At 44.0% G+C, this 16305-nt stretch overlaps 1 protein-coding gene across 5 annotated transcripts in view; it reads left to right on the top strand.

Annotated features, from left to right (window-relative positions):
• LYPD6 (LY6/PLAUR domain containing 6) overlaps positions 1-16305 on the top strand; it is a 116535-nt gene that overhangs the window by 32860 nt on the left and 67370 nt on the right. The window contains exon 2 of one of the 5 annotated variants that reach the window (XM_021074961.1): positions 10685-10748. The exons of the other annotated variants lie outside the window; for them this stretch is intronic. The gene's annotated coding sequence lies outside the window, so the exon portion shown is untranslated. The remainder of the gene's footprint in view (positions 1-10684; positions 10749-16305) is intronic. 5 annotated transcript variants of the gene reach the window in all.

Genomic DNA, 16305 nt, shown 5'->3' with positions numbered 1-16305 from the left:
AAATGCTGGCGTGTTCAGAGGCAGGAAAACACTGCCTTGGTAGATAAGGGCTGTCCCATGCTGGGCTTGACAGACTGCCACCAGCTCTGACACCCTCTGACCCTTGGCATGGAAAGAATGTAAATGAGTGGGAATCAAGGGCCCCAGGTAGCTTCTGTTTGTTTTTGCAAGAGAGCCAGATCTAAGGCCTTTGAGAAGATGCCAGATTTTATAAACAGGGAGCCAAAGAAAAGAACCAGGATAGCAGGGAGGGGTGAGGCACTGGGAAGGTGTACCTTTGGGGAGTAAAGCTTGGTGGAAAATGAACTTTCATTCACTTCCATGGGCAGAGTTTTTAAGACAAACATGCTAATTTCTTTATTGAAGTCGACCAAGATTTTAAGTCATTTATCAGGGTTCATAGAGGGCCTATTTATGGAAGTCAGAATAAAAGTAAATGAACCATGAATGCTAACATGCCTCTAACAAATTTAATAAGATTTACAAGTTAAATAAACCAACGGAGCCTATAGTTTTCTCCAGAGCCCCTTTAAAAGTTTTAACCTTATTTCCCTTTCTTTAAAAAAATTTCTCTCTTCATTTTACACAGTGTCTTGTGTGGATTCTTTAGTCTCAATGTTTAGAACATGAAAACTTGTTTTTAGAAGGAATTTCATTTTTAGTTATGTTATGAAGCTTTGGGCTCATGTGCCCATAGGGTATAGCCAAACTCTGGTAATGGATGTTTGCAGCAATGTAAGGGTTTATTTGCAGGGTGCCAAGCAAGGGAGTGAGAGACAAGCCTCAGATCCACTCCATCTTCATCTTTGAGTTAGGAATGTTTTATTTTATTTTATTTTATATTGTCTTTTTAGGGCTGTACTCACGGCATATGAAGATTCCCAGGCTAGGGGCTGAATCAGAGCTGCAGCCTCTGGCCTACACCACAGCCACAACACAGGATCTGAATCACATCTGCGACCTATACCACAGCTCATAGCAACACCGGATCCTTAACCCACTGAGCGAGGCCAGGAATCGAACCTGTGTCCTCATGGATACTAACCAGATTCATTTCCGCTGAGCCGCAGTGGGATCTCCAGGGTCTTTTAAAGAGGAAGAACAAAGAAACTGGGATTAATCACATCTTGTGATGTTGCTGTGACACTTCTTCACTGCGGCTTCGCAAGTCAGGATGTTTCTGAATTATGATTCTCTGGCTGGTTAGTCCAAGGCTCAGAGGTCTGTAAGCTCATCTTGCCCTGGAGAAACAACCTGAGTTTGTATGTTAAGGATGATAATAACAGCAATTTTAGCATCTACAGCAGCAATTTTTGGTATGTTAACGATGTTATCAATAACAGCAATCCTAGTCATGTAACTCTGGTTGATTGGCATTCAGTTAGCACAGGATTGAGGTCAGAGGGGACAAGAAAGGAATTGACATCAAAGAAGACAAGCAAAGGAGTAAAGTTTGGGGTAGTGAGATTAATCATAAACTCAGTAAGGGAATTCGGTTTCAGTTAAACATTTCGTTCATGATGACTTTCTGTTCCACCTGCTGAAAAATGGAAATTTTCTTTCCCTCTCAGATAGCTAGACTTTCAATAGGGATAAATGAGATTGTGCTAGTTAGCCTTTGCTGTATAACAAACTGCCACAAGTGGGTGGCTTGAATCATTTTTTTTTGGGTATGGCTAGGGTGGGTTTTGTTTTGGGGGTTTCTCACAAGGTTGCAATGAGTCAATTGTTCATCAAAGCTGGCATCTTATCAGAAGACTTACCTGGGGTAAGATCCACTTGCAAGCTCACATGGTTGTTGTGAATTCAGTTTCTGAGGCCTCAGTTCCTAGCTGCTTTGAAAGTCACCCTCAGCTCTTTACTATGGGGGCCTTCTCCCCTGCTTTGCAGCTTGCTTCCTCAAATGCCAGCAAGAGATACAGTCACTATAAATAAATCCCATCACCTTTGCCACATCCTGTTGGTTAGAAACAAGTCACTAGGGCTGTCCACACTGAAGAACAGAAGACTACATGGGATATTAATACCAGGTGGCGCTGTCTTAGGAAGCTATGCCAAAGAGTTATAAGGCTTTATTCCGGCAAGCCTTAAGGATCTTGGATTCTTCAAGGCAAGGGACCTTGTCTTTTCTGAGATCCGTCTTCATAGAGTCTTTGCTAAGTGGCGGCCAGCACTTTCTGGGTTCTACATCCCTGGGCCAGCGCAGGCCAAAACCATTCTGCGAATGCATGTACACAGAGAACCACCTCCAGCAAGAGAAAGAGAAAGCCCCAGAGCTTTCTAAACAAGGGCAGGAAACACACCCTCATGTTTTCCTTCTCATTTTCAAAGCTGTAACAGAAGGAAGAGAATGTATTCTGGATCTGGAGATGTTCAGTGTTTTTTTTTCTCATTAATTTCCTGCTTGACGCTCTAAGATACCCAGAAAAGCTGTTTTGAATTGCAGGCACAGTGAATACAAATATAAGAAAGACAATCTCTTCCCTTAAGGGATTCACAGTCTTGTGTACAAGACACAGATGAAAGTGGACAATTAACAAATGTCATCAAAGCCCTGCGAAAAAGTTATGCACAGGGATGGTGGGAGCACAGAGGCTGTAAACCAAACCCTCAGGTGCAGGTGAGTGGGTATTTGGTGACATTTAAGGAAGACTCTCTGGAAGAAGTGGTGCTAAGCTGAGTTAGTTGACTTAGCCTTTGGATAAACATGGGCAGGCTTTGCAGGGTGGAGGTGGCATTAGGTGCAAAGGCGCAGGGGCAGGAGGAAATTTGGGGCCCCAGGAAACTGCAAGTCATTCAGTGTGGACAGAGTTTGGGGGCCCACTGATAGAGGATGCAATGCCAGGGTTCACCAGGCAGGACTCAAATCATCAATCAGAGTACTTGGATATTGTTCCAAGGAATTTGAGTTATACCTCAAAAGAATCAGGGGATACGCCAACTAGATACATATTTTAGGAATAGAGGAGGGTTGAAGGAGTGTTAAGAAAGAAGGCCGAAGAGGATGATGTGACAGGGTCTAAAATATGCTAAAGTCAGAACGGAGGTGTGAGGATGTATTTGAGAAATACTAAGGCTGCAGAGTCCTTATGTTCCAGGTATGGAGCCGATTGTAGAAGGTGAGGCAGAGGGAGCAGTGAAGCTTGCCTCAGATTTATGACTTAGGTGACTGGATGGGAAGTGGGGTGATTTCTCAGTATAGAAGGCATGAGAAAAGCAATAGGTGTGAGTTCAGTCTTGTAATTATTGATTATAAGGGCTTGTGGGACATCCCAGCAGAGACGAGCAGTGATCTGGGGAATATAGGAGCTCAGAAGAGAGGTCTGGGCTGGGTGACTTAGATGTCATTTCAGAATTATTTGCCTAGGTGGTCGTCAGTGCTGAGTGTGTGGAGGAGAGCACCATGGGAGGACACAGATCCAGAAGAGCAAAAAGATAAGAGTGGGGTCCACTGACCTCACAATTAGGGGAAGGGAAACCTGTAGGAAAGCAAGATAAAGAAATGGTATGGTAATTAAAATTCCTGTGGTTGTTGGCCAAGGAAACAAACCCAAACTAAGCAAGATTTTTTTTTGGAATTTATTACAAGGCTAGTGAAGTATCTGAGGCACTGAGAGTTCTGAAACTAGGGACCACAAAATCACCATGAGGGTCCCTCTCTGTCTCTGATATCTTGGGAGGGCTGTTTCTTTTTATTTTTCAAATTTATTTTTATTTTTAAAATTTTATTTTTATTAGAGTATAGTTGATTTACGGTGTTGTGTCAATTTCTGCTGTACAGCATAGTGACTCAGTCATACATATGTATATATATTTTCCTCATATTGTCTTCCATCATGGTCTGTCCCAAGATCTGGATATAGTTCCCTGTGCTATAGAGTAGGAGCTCGTTGCTTATCCATTCTAAATGTAGTGGCTTCCAACTACCAACTAAGTGAAGAAAGAGAAAGACAAATACCATATGATCTCACATGTATGTTGAATCTTCTTTTTATTTATTTTTTATTCTTTTTATTTATTTATTTATTTTGTCTTTTGGAGCTGTACCCACAGCCCATGGAGGTTCCCAGGCTAGGGTCAAATCTGAGCTACAGCCACAGCCACAGCCATGCTAGATCTGAGCTGTGTCTGCAGCCTACACCACAGCTCATGGCAATGCCCGATCCTTAACCCACTGAGTGAGGCCAGGGATCAAACCCATGTCCTCATTGATACTAGTTGGGTTTGTTAACCACTGAGTAATGATAACTCCTTCTTTCTTTTTAAAGAAGGTTAAAAAGGTTTTCCTCCTCACTGAGTTGCCTGCAGGTTGCTTGAAGATAGTGCCCAGTTGGGATCCTGGCTTAGATAGGCTAACTCTCAAGGTCCGTAACAGTCACTGCTAAAGAACAAAGCTGAGGATGTCTGGTCCTGCCTGGGACCTTCCATCCCACCCATGGCTTCATTTACCAAAGGATCTGGAAGGTTTTTTCCATGCATCTTAAGCCAGGCTAAATGAAATTTACTAACACATTGACTTAAGGGAAATTTATGTAGAGAAAGGAAGAGAAAGTAGACTTATAGGTTATGGCATTTTCTAAAGAAATAGATTTTTTTTCTCTGGGAAGTGTTCTACTTTAGTTCATCAAAAGGAGGATGGAATGATGGTGATTTTATCCAAATTACTTTCTTATCCTCTGCTCCCCCACCCCCAAAACTTCAAACTGAAGAGCGAGCAGTTCTTTTTCCCTTTGATGTATAGGAAGCAAAACTGTGGTTAGTGGTAATTTCTTCACAATACTAGTCACCAACACTTTTGAGTGCCTTCATTTGCCAGGAATCATGCCATCAAAACCCACTTAGTGGTCCTTACCAGCTGATATACTTAGCACAGATTTATCTGAGGCGCCAGACGGTGCAGCCTGCAAGACTGGTAGCAAGGATACTTGGTAAGCCTTGTTTTGTTAGTTCTTCCAGACTTTGGTAAAATCTCCAAAATACACCCAGTCAATCCTAATTTATATTTTGGATTTCTCATCTTGACCCTGGAGAGGACTATTGGACCACTGAGAGAGCAAAAGCAAGCAAGTCCCTGGGCCTCTCCTTCCCTCCGAAAAAGGCTTCAGAAATTCCAAACCCTGGGGAGGCGTTTCTTTGGCAGGAGGGGCTGAGGTATTCTAGGGGCTTGGCTTCCCCGGGCTCTTTGTTGGAATCGGTCCTTATTCTGGAAAGGGAACAAATCAGGGACTGTGCCTTGAAAATAGAGACCTTGTAGCCTTCCTCCAGGTAAAGTTATAATGGTGACTGGGTGCCCTGAGGCTTTATCAGCCTTTAAGCTTCCCCCACCACAGCCCATCCTTGTTAATTGCAAATACTTGTAACACAGCTGTCCTAGTGAGACCTTAAGCCTGATAAAGCCTCACTCCTCTATTAAGATTGTAACTGTACACTTCACTCGTGCTGTCACATTTTTGTCAGTTTGAAGACTCTGAATCAGAAGAGTATGCTGACTGAATTTACCTAGCAGATTAGTTATCTGGATTGGCTCAGAGCCCATGAATAGAAATATTAATCCCTGGGTTGTCTTAAATACCTAGGGCAATTCATGGGGACAGCTTAATCCGGAGTGCTATGTGGATTCCATTCTCACTTGTTAATTAACAAGCTCTTTTGAGAACTTGAGATACTGAAGCTGAACACCTGACTCTAAGGTGACTCCGGGATGTTATTATCTTAAAGCTGGTCTAATCATTAATGTACAGGAGCATCTAAAGTTAGATTAGGTTTAGAAAAATTCATCCATGTAAGCCAATTTGTTTGATGTTCAGGACCAAGCAAAATGAAACCATTATAATAAAGGCCAGAATAGTGGTTACCACTGGTAAAAGTGGGGACAGGGCAGAGGCAGGAGCTTTCTGGAGTGTAGGGAATGTTCTATATCTTGCTCTGGTGGGAGTTACACAAAGACATACATGTGTACAAATTCATGGAGCTATATATATCATGAAAAAGAAAAAATATTCTCATCTAAGAGTCTATGCCATCATCTCTAAGCCCACAGACTTTGTTAAAGATTCTCAGTGTAAACCTTTGCAGGGTTTTAAGATTGTGTAGGGAGTTACTCAGTGAGATTTGTACTTTGAAGAGCTCTCTCTGGTTGTTGCTGGAGAAAGGATGGGGGAAAGAGTGAAAGTGGGGACAGTGGCTTAGGAGGCTGGTCCAGCAGTCCAGCAGGAGACAGTGGACACTTGAATTAGATGGTGGTGGCAGGGAGAGAAGGGGGTGGTGGGATGGATGGGGTGCAGGAGAAGGAGGTGTTGAGGAAGACTCCCAAGAGTCCAGCACAGCAGCGTGGATGGAAGCGCCATTGCCTGGAGATCAAGACCTCAGCTAGAGATGTGTTAAGTTTCAGATGCCTGTGAGCCAGCCTTAGAGATGACAGGCAGGTGATTAAGTAAATGAGTCTGGAGCCAAAAAATAGATCTGTGCTGAAGTTATAAATGAGTGAGTTGCTGCTGTGGTATTTAAAGCCATGGGAATGCGTGAGATCACTTGGGCAAAAGCATAGAGTTGGAAGAAGAGCAATTCCAGGACTCTGCCCTGGGGAATTCCTGTGTTTAGAGGTCAGAGAGGGGAAGAGTCAGAAACAGAGGCAAGGGAGGTAGGACTGCAAGGAGACTGTGATCCTAGGTGAGGAAGGAGTGGTCCTCGGAGCAGGGGGTGGTCCACTGTGGTGGATGCTGTTGAAAGTTAAGTGGAGCACTGAAATCTTCAAGTGGATTTAGCAGCAGGGACGTCATGGTCACATCAGCAAGAATGGCTTGCTCGGAGGGGTGGTGGCAGAAGCGACCGAAAAGACAGATTTGCTTTTCCATGCAGGTTTGTTGATCTAGCTGTATATTCAAAATAGCCTTCCTAATGTAACAATTGCGTGACAACATTTAAGTTTAATTCTAGAGTACAACGTAAAAGGTATTAATTGGGGTCCCAATTTCTTATTTGTATTAGTGAAAGAAATTGAACTTAGAAAATGCTGTGGAAAATTATTTTTGAATTCATATATTTTACAGTAGGATTTTTACTTTTTATTTTTTAACTTTTTAATTAATTTTTTAGGGCTACAACTCGCAGCATATAAACGTTTCCAAGCCAGGGGTCAAATCAGAGTTGTAGCTGCCAGCCTACAGCACAGCCACAGCAACGCCAGATCCAAGCTGCATCTGTGACCTACACCACAACTCACGGCAACACCGAATCCTTAATCCACTGAGCGGGGCCAGGGATAGAACCCCCATCCTCATGGATACTAGTCAGGTTGTTTCTGCTGATCCACAATGGGAACTCCTCAATAGGATTTTTTTTTTTTTTTTCAGGGCTGCACCCACCACATACGGAGTTTCCCAGGCCAGGGGTCTAATCAGAGCTGTAGCCGCTGGCCTACACCACAGCCACAGCAATGCAGATCCTTAACCCACTGAGCAAGGCCAGAGAGTGAACCCACAACCTCATGGTTGCTAGTTGGATTCATTTCTGCTGCGTCATGATGGGAACTCCCTCGGCTGGATTTTTAAAGAAGTCATTTCCATGGTCCATTCCTCCCCCACCCTGCAGAAATGAATTGCATGATACTTGAGGCATGTTGCTTTAAAGGACAAAGTCTTGAGTGAGCTTTCTTGGGACAGTCAGAATTTTTCCAGCTGATATTAAGGCTAAGAATCCCTCTAGGCTAAAAGGACCAGCATCTTTTCTTAAACCTATTACATAGAAAGAAACCAGGACAGTCAGTACTTAATGCCACACTATTTCAAAAGTCAAAACATACTGTTTTGTTAACTTAAATACATAAGCCGAAAAAAAGGGAGGGGTGTCTCAAAATTGTGCCCAGGTCTTCACTATAGGAAGTATTTTGTGTATATGATGCTTTGGTCAGTAACATTGAAAAAGAGGTAGAAGTATGACTCTTACATCCTGGAGGGTCCTGGCAACACCGGCCTTGGATCTGAGTGTTCCAAAATTCTGGGAATGAAGGCAACAATTTGGGTATTACCTAGAGCCCAGCAAGTAGTGGCTGCCCAAGGGATAGCAAATGTTGAATAATATTACGAACCCACCCCTGACAATCTCCTTTCTTTTGCTTTCTTTCTGAGTCGTAGGCTCTTAAGAGAAATGATCTGTATTAAATTTCATATTCTTTTTCCACTTAGGATATTTCTGCTGAGAATTGTAAGGTTAAAATTATAGTGAGTTTTTTATATACTTAGGTCAAGGGGGAGTTTTAACATCCTGCTTAGTAGGAAAGTGGCACATGTTAGGCTTTTTACTATAGGTGGTTCATAGTTTTAGGATGAAATTTGGTTTTACAGTATAGCCACATTTATTAAATATTATATATATAGAGAGAGATTATATAGAGATATAGATATATTTTCTATCTTTCCCCCTACCTACCACTTCCCGCTGTTTTTGCACAAATCTCCTTCTCATACACACAGGTACACCATTTTTATTTGGGGATCCATTACTTCTTCCATACCCCTTATTGCTGTCAAAACCACATGGGCTGAAGTCTGGACAGACACGTCTCCTTACCCTCTGTGTGTGGTTGGAAAACTTTTTTTTTTCTGAATAAAAAAGATTCTACTGGGATTCCCACTGTGGCGCAATGGGATTGGTGGCATCTCTGCAACATCAGGACACAGGTTCCAACCCCAGCTCAGTACTGTGGTTGGTGTTGCCGCAGCTGCGGCATAGGTCTCAGATCTGATCCTTGGCCTAGGAACTCCATATGCCACAGGGTGGCCAAAAAAGGGGGGAAAAAAAAAAGATTCTACTTCCTAAAAAGAAGAAAAAACACTTACATGTGTAATTATATATTATATAATTATCAAATATTATATCTATTTGGTTTTTCTTTTCTTTTTCACATGGGCTAGGTTGACCAAGGAGAGAATGGAGTGAGGAGCTTAATTGGCTCTGGAACTATGCCAGGATTTCAGGAAATGTTGGATGTCTAGCTTGGTCCAGGTGAGCTTGAGTCTCCAAGGATCTAGAGAGACTTGGGAGATCATCTGTGACCCATCAGAAGAGATATTTCACAAACCTCAGGGTTTACTTTAGATTAGAATGTATGTTTTTCCTAGATGGAAGTGGAACATGTGTGTATTTATTTTGGAGATGGCCAAAACAGGACTTGCCTGATTTCTTGAGGATTTTTCATTAGTGTGAAGGAATCTCGCAAGTACTCATGTGTCATTTTTGACATACAGGTGGTATCAGGCTAAACCCTTCTGAGACTTGGTGAGGCTGTCATGGAGCTGTTGGGATGTGGGTGGGAGCAGGGAGAGACCTGAGTGAGAGCTTTCTTTTCCTCTGAAGGCCAGTTGATGATGAGAATGATGCCTGCTGGGTTTTGGTCACGAGCTAACAATGTGGTCCTGCCCTGTCTTTTTTTTTTTTTTTTAATTCCTTTTAGGGCCGCAGCTGCATACGGAAGTTCCCCAGCTAGGGGTCAACCTTCCCTAGCTAAGGGTCAACTGAGAGCTACAGTTTCCAGCTTACACCACAGTCACAGCAACACCAGAGCTGAGCTGCATCTGTGACCTATGCCACAGCTTGCATCAGCATGGAAGCCTTAGCCCACTGAGCAAGGCCGGGGATTGAACCCTCATTTTCATGGCTACTAGTCATGTTCTCAATCCACTGAGCCACAACAGGAACTCCCCGCTATCTGTCTTGGCATCATGAAAATGAAGCCCAGAAGGTTTACGTGTGTTCTGTGACCCTGGGGTCCCAACAGTCTCAAATGAGATTTGGAAATGTATCTTTTCTATCCAGAATCGAGAGAGCTGAGTTCTCCTGCTGCTAGCTCTTGGTAGACTCTTGTTTCCCTGCATCTTCCACTCTGCCTTCTTGCAGACCCTCTGTTATAAATGATACCAAGACATTTGAAAGTCCTTCCCAAATGCCAGGAAGGGATCACTTTGTTACTGTTATCGCTGTTGTTATTATTACTGTTACTGTTGTGGCAGAGAGGTGAGAAATTGGGTTTGACAGGTGGAAGAGCGGGGGGGGGGGGGGCTCCAACCAGAGAGTGTAGCTGGATGCAGGGAAGCCCTGAGGCTAAGATGTGAGAGAGCTGTGCAGGATATTACTGATGAGAACAATGCCATACATATGCAAAGCATATAGAACTGGGCATCTGGTTCCAAAAGTGCTACCATTGCAAAATTACAATTGCAGCATTTTCTCAGTACAGAAGCCAAGTGTTATTGCAGCCCTGAGAGGAGGCAGCTGAGCTGGAGATAGTGAACACACCTAAACAAACACCGTCCAGGATGAAGCTGCAAAAACAGAAAAGGGCTGCCTGCTGGCATGGAAAGCGCCCTGGGGCTGCAACAACAGAAGCTGAGGTTGAGCAGTGTCTGCCTGGGCTGTGTGGTTTGCCCTGGCTCTGTTTTGGAGGCCTTGGGAAAACAGCCCTCTACAGATAAACTCTCCAGATTTGCAATCCAAAACCTGTACAAAAGAAATGGCTCTCCCAAACTTGGCAATGTTGAAGAGCTTCCTGGCTGCTAACTCACATTATGCAATCTCTTTGAGAGCCCCGAATCTCATCTGAATACTATTAATATAAATAGAGATCACTATCTCATCACCCACCCCACTGACCCCAGTACTTTTTCCTTCCTTGCCTCGGAACTTGCAGGTCGGGCCCTTCTAATCTGGAAAACCCAACAGAGGGATGTTTAAAGGCCAAAGGCTTGAATCAGGTGAACCTAAACTCCTATCTGTAAAATGCTACTACTGATAACTCTTTGGCAGGAATGTTATGAGAATAAATGCAATTAATTTTATTATTTAACTGCAGTGTAAAAAGGTATTATCATTAGATGCCTACATATGTCAATGGTCTAATCATAATATGTGACTAGTTTCTCATCGTGTCCAGTGCACTGGCTTGCTGGCTTTGCTCACAGTATCTCATAGTATTAATCCAAGATTACACAGCACATACGGAGCAGAACTGAGATTTGAAGTCCTTAGAACTGACAGCAGAGACCCCATGTAACCATTGCTACTGTCCCTTCATTTGGAATCTGATTTGATAGATGCAGTACTAAATTCATTTAATTAAGTATAGAGCAGTCTAGAGCTTGTGTGTTCTTCTCTTTGGGTTTTATTTAAACTGTCCATGGTGCAGTAACCAAACACTGTTCCATCCTGCCTCCTTTGTCCCACGGTGTCAGGAGATGGCATTAAATCTCACCTCCACCATGCATGGTTATGCGTATATGAACTATTCGCTGTGGGGTTCCAGTGTCTTAACTGGGTTTCAGACCACTACCACTAAGAAAACTGATGGCCCCTGATTTAAAGCTTTGTTTAATAAGAAAGATGAGAAATCTGTTCTACTTCAAATTAGCCAAGTGGTTTTTCTGTAACAAAGTAGATGACTTAGTTGCTTGCTTTCTTTTCTTCTTTTTTTGGAAAATGCACTGAGTCATGTAGTCCATTGGGTCTGGGTGCAAGGAGACAGTGCAGGAATCTGCCTGCTTTGCTTAATGACCTGAGAAAACCACAACTGCTGAACAAGCCCTGGGTTGCAGTGGGCACGGTGCACAGGAGCTGCTCTGTCAGACTTTAAGTGATGCTGCAAGAGGCAAGAGTGGGCTCTAACCTTTGGAAGGCACAGCGGCTCTCATAGGCCCAGCAGTAATGTGAGGGTAGAAAAGCAAAGCAAGGGAAACTAACTATGTTAGGGCTCCTCTGGTCCTTCCAACCTCCCCATCATCATCTTTGCTGGCTTTATTGTTATTTTTGCCCTGGAGACTCCCTCGGCTCTGGCTCTGCGTTCACTCTTCACACATGCACTAAGCATCTCCCAGGCCCCGGGCCCTGAACCTGGCCCCGAGGATCCAGTAAGACAGAATTCATATCTACATTTTGTCTGGCTCTGCATTCGCTCATCACACATGCACTAAGCATCTCCCAGGCCCCAGGCCCTGAACCTGGCCCCGGGGATCCAGTAAGACAGAATTCATATCTACATTTTGTCTGGCTCTGCGTTCACTCTTCACACATGCACTAAGCATCTCCCAGGCCCCAGGCCCTGAACCTGGCCCCGGGGATCCAGTAAGACAGAATTCATATCTACATTTTGTCTGGCTCTGCGTTCACTCTTCACACATGCACTAAGCATCTCCCAGGCCCCGGGCCCTGAACCTGGCCCCGGGGATCCAGTAAGACAGAATTCATATCTACATTTTGTCTGGCTCTGCGTTCACTCTTCACACATGCACTAAGCATCTCCCAGGCCCCAGGCCCTGAACCTGGCCCCGGGGATCCAGTAAGACAGAATTCATATCTACATTTTGTCTGGCTCTGCGTTCACTCTTCACACATGCACTAAGCATCTCCCAGGCCCCGGGCCCTGAACCTGGCCCCGGGGATCCAGTAAGACAGAATTCATATCTACATTTTGTCTGGCTCTGCGTTCACTCTTCACACATGCACTAAGCATCTCCCAGGCCCCAGGCCCTGAACCTGGCCCCGGGGATCCAGTAAGACAGAATTCATATCTACATTTTGTCTGGCTCTGCGTTCACTCTTCACACATGCACTAAGCATCTCCCAGGCCCCGGGCCCTGAACCTGGCCCCGGGGATCCAGTAAGACAGAATTCATATCTACATTTTGTCTGGCTCTGCATTCGCTCATCATACATGCACTAAGCATCTCCCAGGCCCAGGCCCTGAGACCAGCCTTGGGGATCCAATAAGACAGACATCATATCTACATTTTGTCTCTGCTGTTTTCTAGGCAGTTTCTAAAGCTGTAGATGCCTAATACTCATTCTTGGCAATGACTCTCTCATGTGGACTTCCTGGTAAGAATCAAAGAAGCTTATTTGATCGAACTTTTTTTTTTTTTTTTTTTTTTTTTGTCTTTTGTCTTTTGTCTTTTGTTGTTGTTGTTGTTGTTGCTATTTCTTGGGCCGCTCCCGCGGCATATGGAGGTTCCCAGGCTAGGGGTTGAATCAGAGCTGTAGCCACCGGCCTACGCCAGAGCCACAGCAACGCGGGATCCGAGCCGCGTCTGCAACCTACACCACAGCTCACGGCAATGCTGGATCCTTAACCCACTGAGCAAGGGCAGGGATCGAACCCGCAACCTCATGGTTCCTAGTCGGATTCGTTAACCACTGCGCCACGACGGGAACTCCTGATCGAACTTTTAATTACAGTACTTGTCCTATTATTTCATTTTAGTTCTCTTGTTTTTAAGTGGTCAGTTTAGCAGCAATATTTTAACTTATCCTAATATTTCACTATGTTTTTAACAAATAATTTTTGAATGCCTGTTATATGCAAGGTACCACATGGCTCCTGTTTCTGATGAGTGATTTTTTGATGTGCACAGATCTTTTAAGTGAGAGTTTGCAGAAATTAAGAGGGAAGTTTTGTTCTCCACAATCTCTCATGCATTTAATGAGCTGGCCATCTTATTTTGTCCCCTTCTATGATATAGCCCCTTCGGTCACCCTGAGCAGCCCCAGAGGGAGGGGCAACCCGCCATCTCCATCACTCGAACATACTCTTCCTCCGTTTATTATAGGGCCCGTCTTCCCAGCTTTGCATTGTTGGTTTGTCTTGCAATACATGTCTTACTGCCCCATCCAGGAATCTCATGCCTACACTTTGGTTTTCTCTACAATGTTTAGCCAAGTGTCTTGCAAGGAATACAGATACACTGAAAGTACTGGTTGCCTGGATTAAATGATTTTTGTAAGAAAATGATTCTTTTTGAAGATACCAAACAGGAAACATTGTTATGACCTCATGGGCTATTGGAAGAAGATATTTATTCACTGAATTGGCAGAAGGCTGTTGTCTAAGGGAGCTTTGGGCATTTTGTAAACCAGAGTTTGGGTTGGGTCGAGCATGAAGAAGGGTGTGCCTCTGTGGAACCTGAGTTCCCTGAACTCCAGGGCAGAAAGGACATCCTCAGAGAGGAAATTCAGGCTGCAGCCCAGGAGGAAGAGGGAGGTGGAAGAAGCAGAGACCATCAGGCACCACTGAGACCTGTGTATTGACAGACATTCACCTTGGGCCTTCTGTACAAAATGGTTAAACCACCAGAAGGCTGATCTTTATAAGCTGCTGACCTTAAATGTTTAAGGGTACAATTCAGAATAAAAAAAATACCTTACCAAAGGTTGCCCAGTGCCTAGTGGAGTGGAATAGACCTTCATTTAAAAATTAATACTGGTGGAGTTCGTGGCTCAGTGGTTTACAAACCTGACTAGTATCCATGAGGACATGGGTTCGATCCCTGGCCTTGCTCAGTAGGTTAAGGATCTGGCATTGCTATGAGCTGTGCTATAGGTCGCAGATGCGGCTCGGATCTGGTGTTGCTGTGGCTGTGGCTTAGGCCAGCGGCTACAGCTCCCATCGGACCTCTAGCCTGGGAACCTCCATATGCCATGGGTGCAGCCCAAAAAAGGCAAAAATAGATAAATAAATAAATATAAAAATTGATATTTGAAAATCTAGATAAGCCTCTTACCAGGTTCAACCAAAATTAGCAGTAGGGGAATTTATTCTTGTGTTGTGATTAAGCTTATCTTTGTGGGTTTGTGCCTTCTCTGCTTCTCAAGAGGGAAGGAACCTTGCCCTGAGCTTGACTATGGCTTGATCAGGTGGTCCTTGAGGTTACGATATCTCTCAGGATTGGTTGTGTCTTTTAGAAAACAGGAATGCTGTCTTCTTGCCTACTTCAGAGTAAGGGAGTTGACTAGGAATCTGAAATCCTTTATGGCCAGTAGCTGTGATTCTATAATTTACATTAATTCAACAGGTATTTACCAAGTGTAACCTACTAAATGCCAGGCATTTAGTGCCAGATGTATAGCAGGGAACAAGCAGACAGAACCCCTATCCTTGAGAAGCTTATATCTGCAGGAGAACAGGAGACAGACATTAAGCAAAATAAATCAGTAAATGATATTTAATATTTGATGGTGCAAAGTCAGTACTATAGAGAACTATCTAAAAATAAAGTAGAGCAGGAGGATGGGGAGAGATTTGCAGTTTTAAACAAGGCCAGGGAAGATTCTACCAAAAAGGTGACTTTGCACAGAAACTTGATGGAGGTGAGGAACCAAACCATATGGATCTCTGGGGAAAGAGCATTTCTGATGGGGAAAGAGCAAATGCAAATGCCCTGGGGCAGGAGCTTGCTGGCAAGTTTGAGAAATGGCGATGAAGTGATCAGGTGAGAGTGATAGGAGGTGAAATCGGAAAGGTAATGAGAAGGGGCTGGATTACATTGTGTCTTGAAGCCTTTGGGAATAACTCTGGATTTTGCTCTGACTGAGAAAGAGTCACAAGAGGGTTCTAAGCAGAGGAAGGACATTAACTGATGTGTCTTTTAAAAGAATCGCTACCTGCTATTCTGAGATTGTGGCTAGGCAGAGGGTGGAAGCAGGGACCCCAGGTGGGAGGCTATAGGCTAGTGCAACATTCCAGATAAGAGGTGGCGGTGGCAGAGGAGTGGTTGAGAAGAGGTCAGAAGCTGGATATATTTTGAAGATTTGCAGATGGTTAGGGTGTAGGTGTGAGACTAAGAGCAGAGTCAAGGATTTTGATACATTTGGACCTGAGTGACTGGTTAGATGGATGGTCATTAGCAGGTGTTGGGCACCAAGAGAGTACAGCAGACAGATCAATAGTTCCATGTTAGCTTTACTTTTTCTATGTATGTTAGACCTCCAGCAGGAAATGTTGAGTAGATAGTCAGATACAGGAGGTATGCAGTTCAGTGGAGACATTTGGGCTGAAAATATACAGTTTTGAATCATGAACAAGGAGATGATATTTATAAGCCGTCTTCCTGGAAAAGATCACCAAGGAATCAGGGCATTTTAGAAAAGGGAAGAGGTTGTTTTTTTGTTTTTTTTTTTTTAATCTTTTGTCTTTTTTAGGGTCGCCCCACGGCATATGGAGGTTCTCAGGCCATGGGTCAAATTGGAGCTGTAGCCACCGGCCTACACCACAGCCACAGCAATGCAGGATCTGAGCTGCGTCTGCTACCTATATCACAGCTCACAGCAACGCCGGATCCTTAACCCACTGGGCGAGACCAGGAATCGAACCCGAGACCTCATGGATGCTAGTCGGGTTCGTTAACTGCAGCACCACGCCGGGAACTCCTAGAAAAGAGACGAGGTCTAAGGGCTGACCTTTGGGACTTGAGTCTGGGATAGGGAGGAGGAAACAGCAATGGAAAGTGAGAAAAAGCAACCATTGTAAAAGAGAGAAAGCCAGGA

The sequence above is a fragment of the Sus scrofa genome, chromosome 15 (genome assembly GCF_000003025.6).
Source record: "Sus scrofa isolate TJ Tabasco breed Duroc chromosome 15, Sscrofa11.1, whole genome shotgun sequence".
In the NCBI taxonomy this organism is placed as follows: Eukaryota; Metazoa; Chordata; class Mammalia; order Artiodactyla; family Suidae; genus Sus; species Sus scrofa.
The sequence above is the reverse complement of the archived record's forward strand: the minus strand, read 5'-3'. Positions and strand labels throughout refer to the sequence as shown.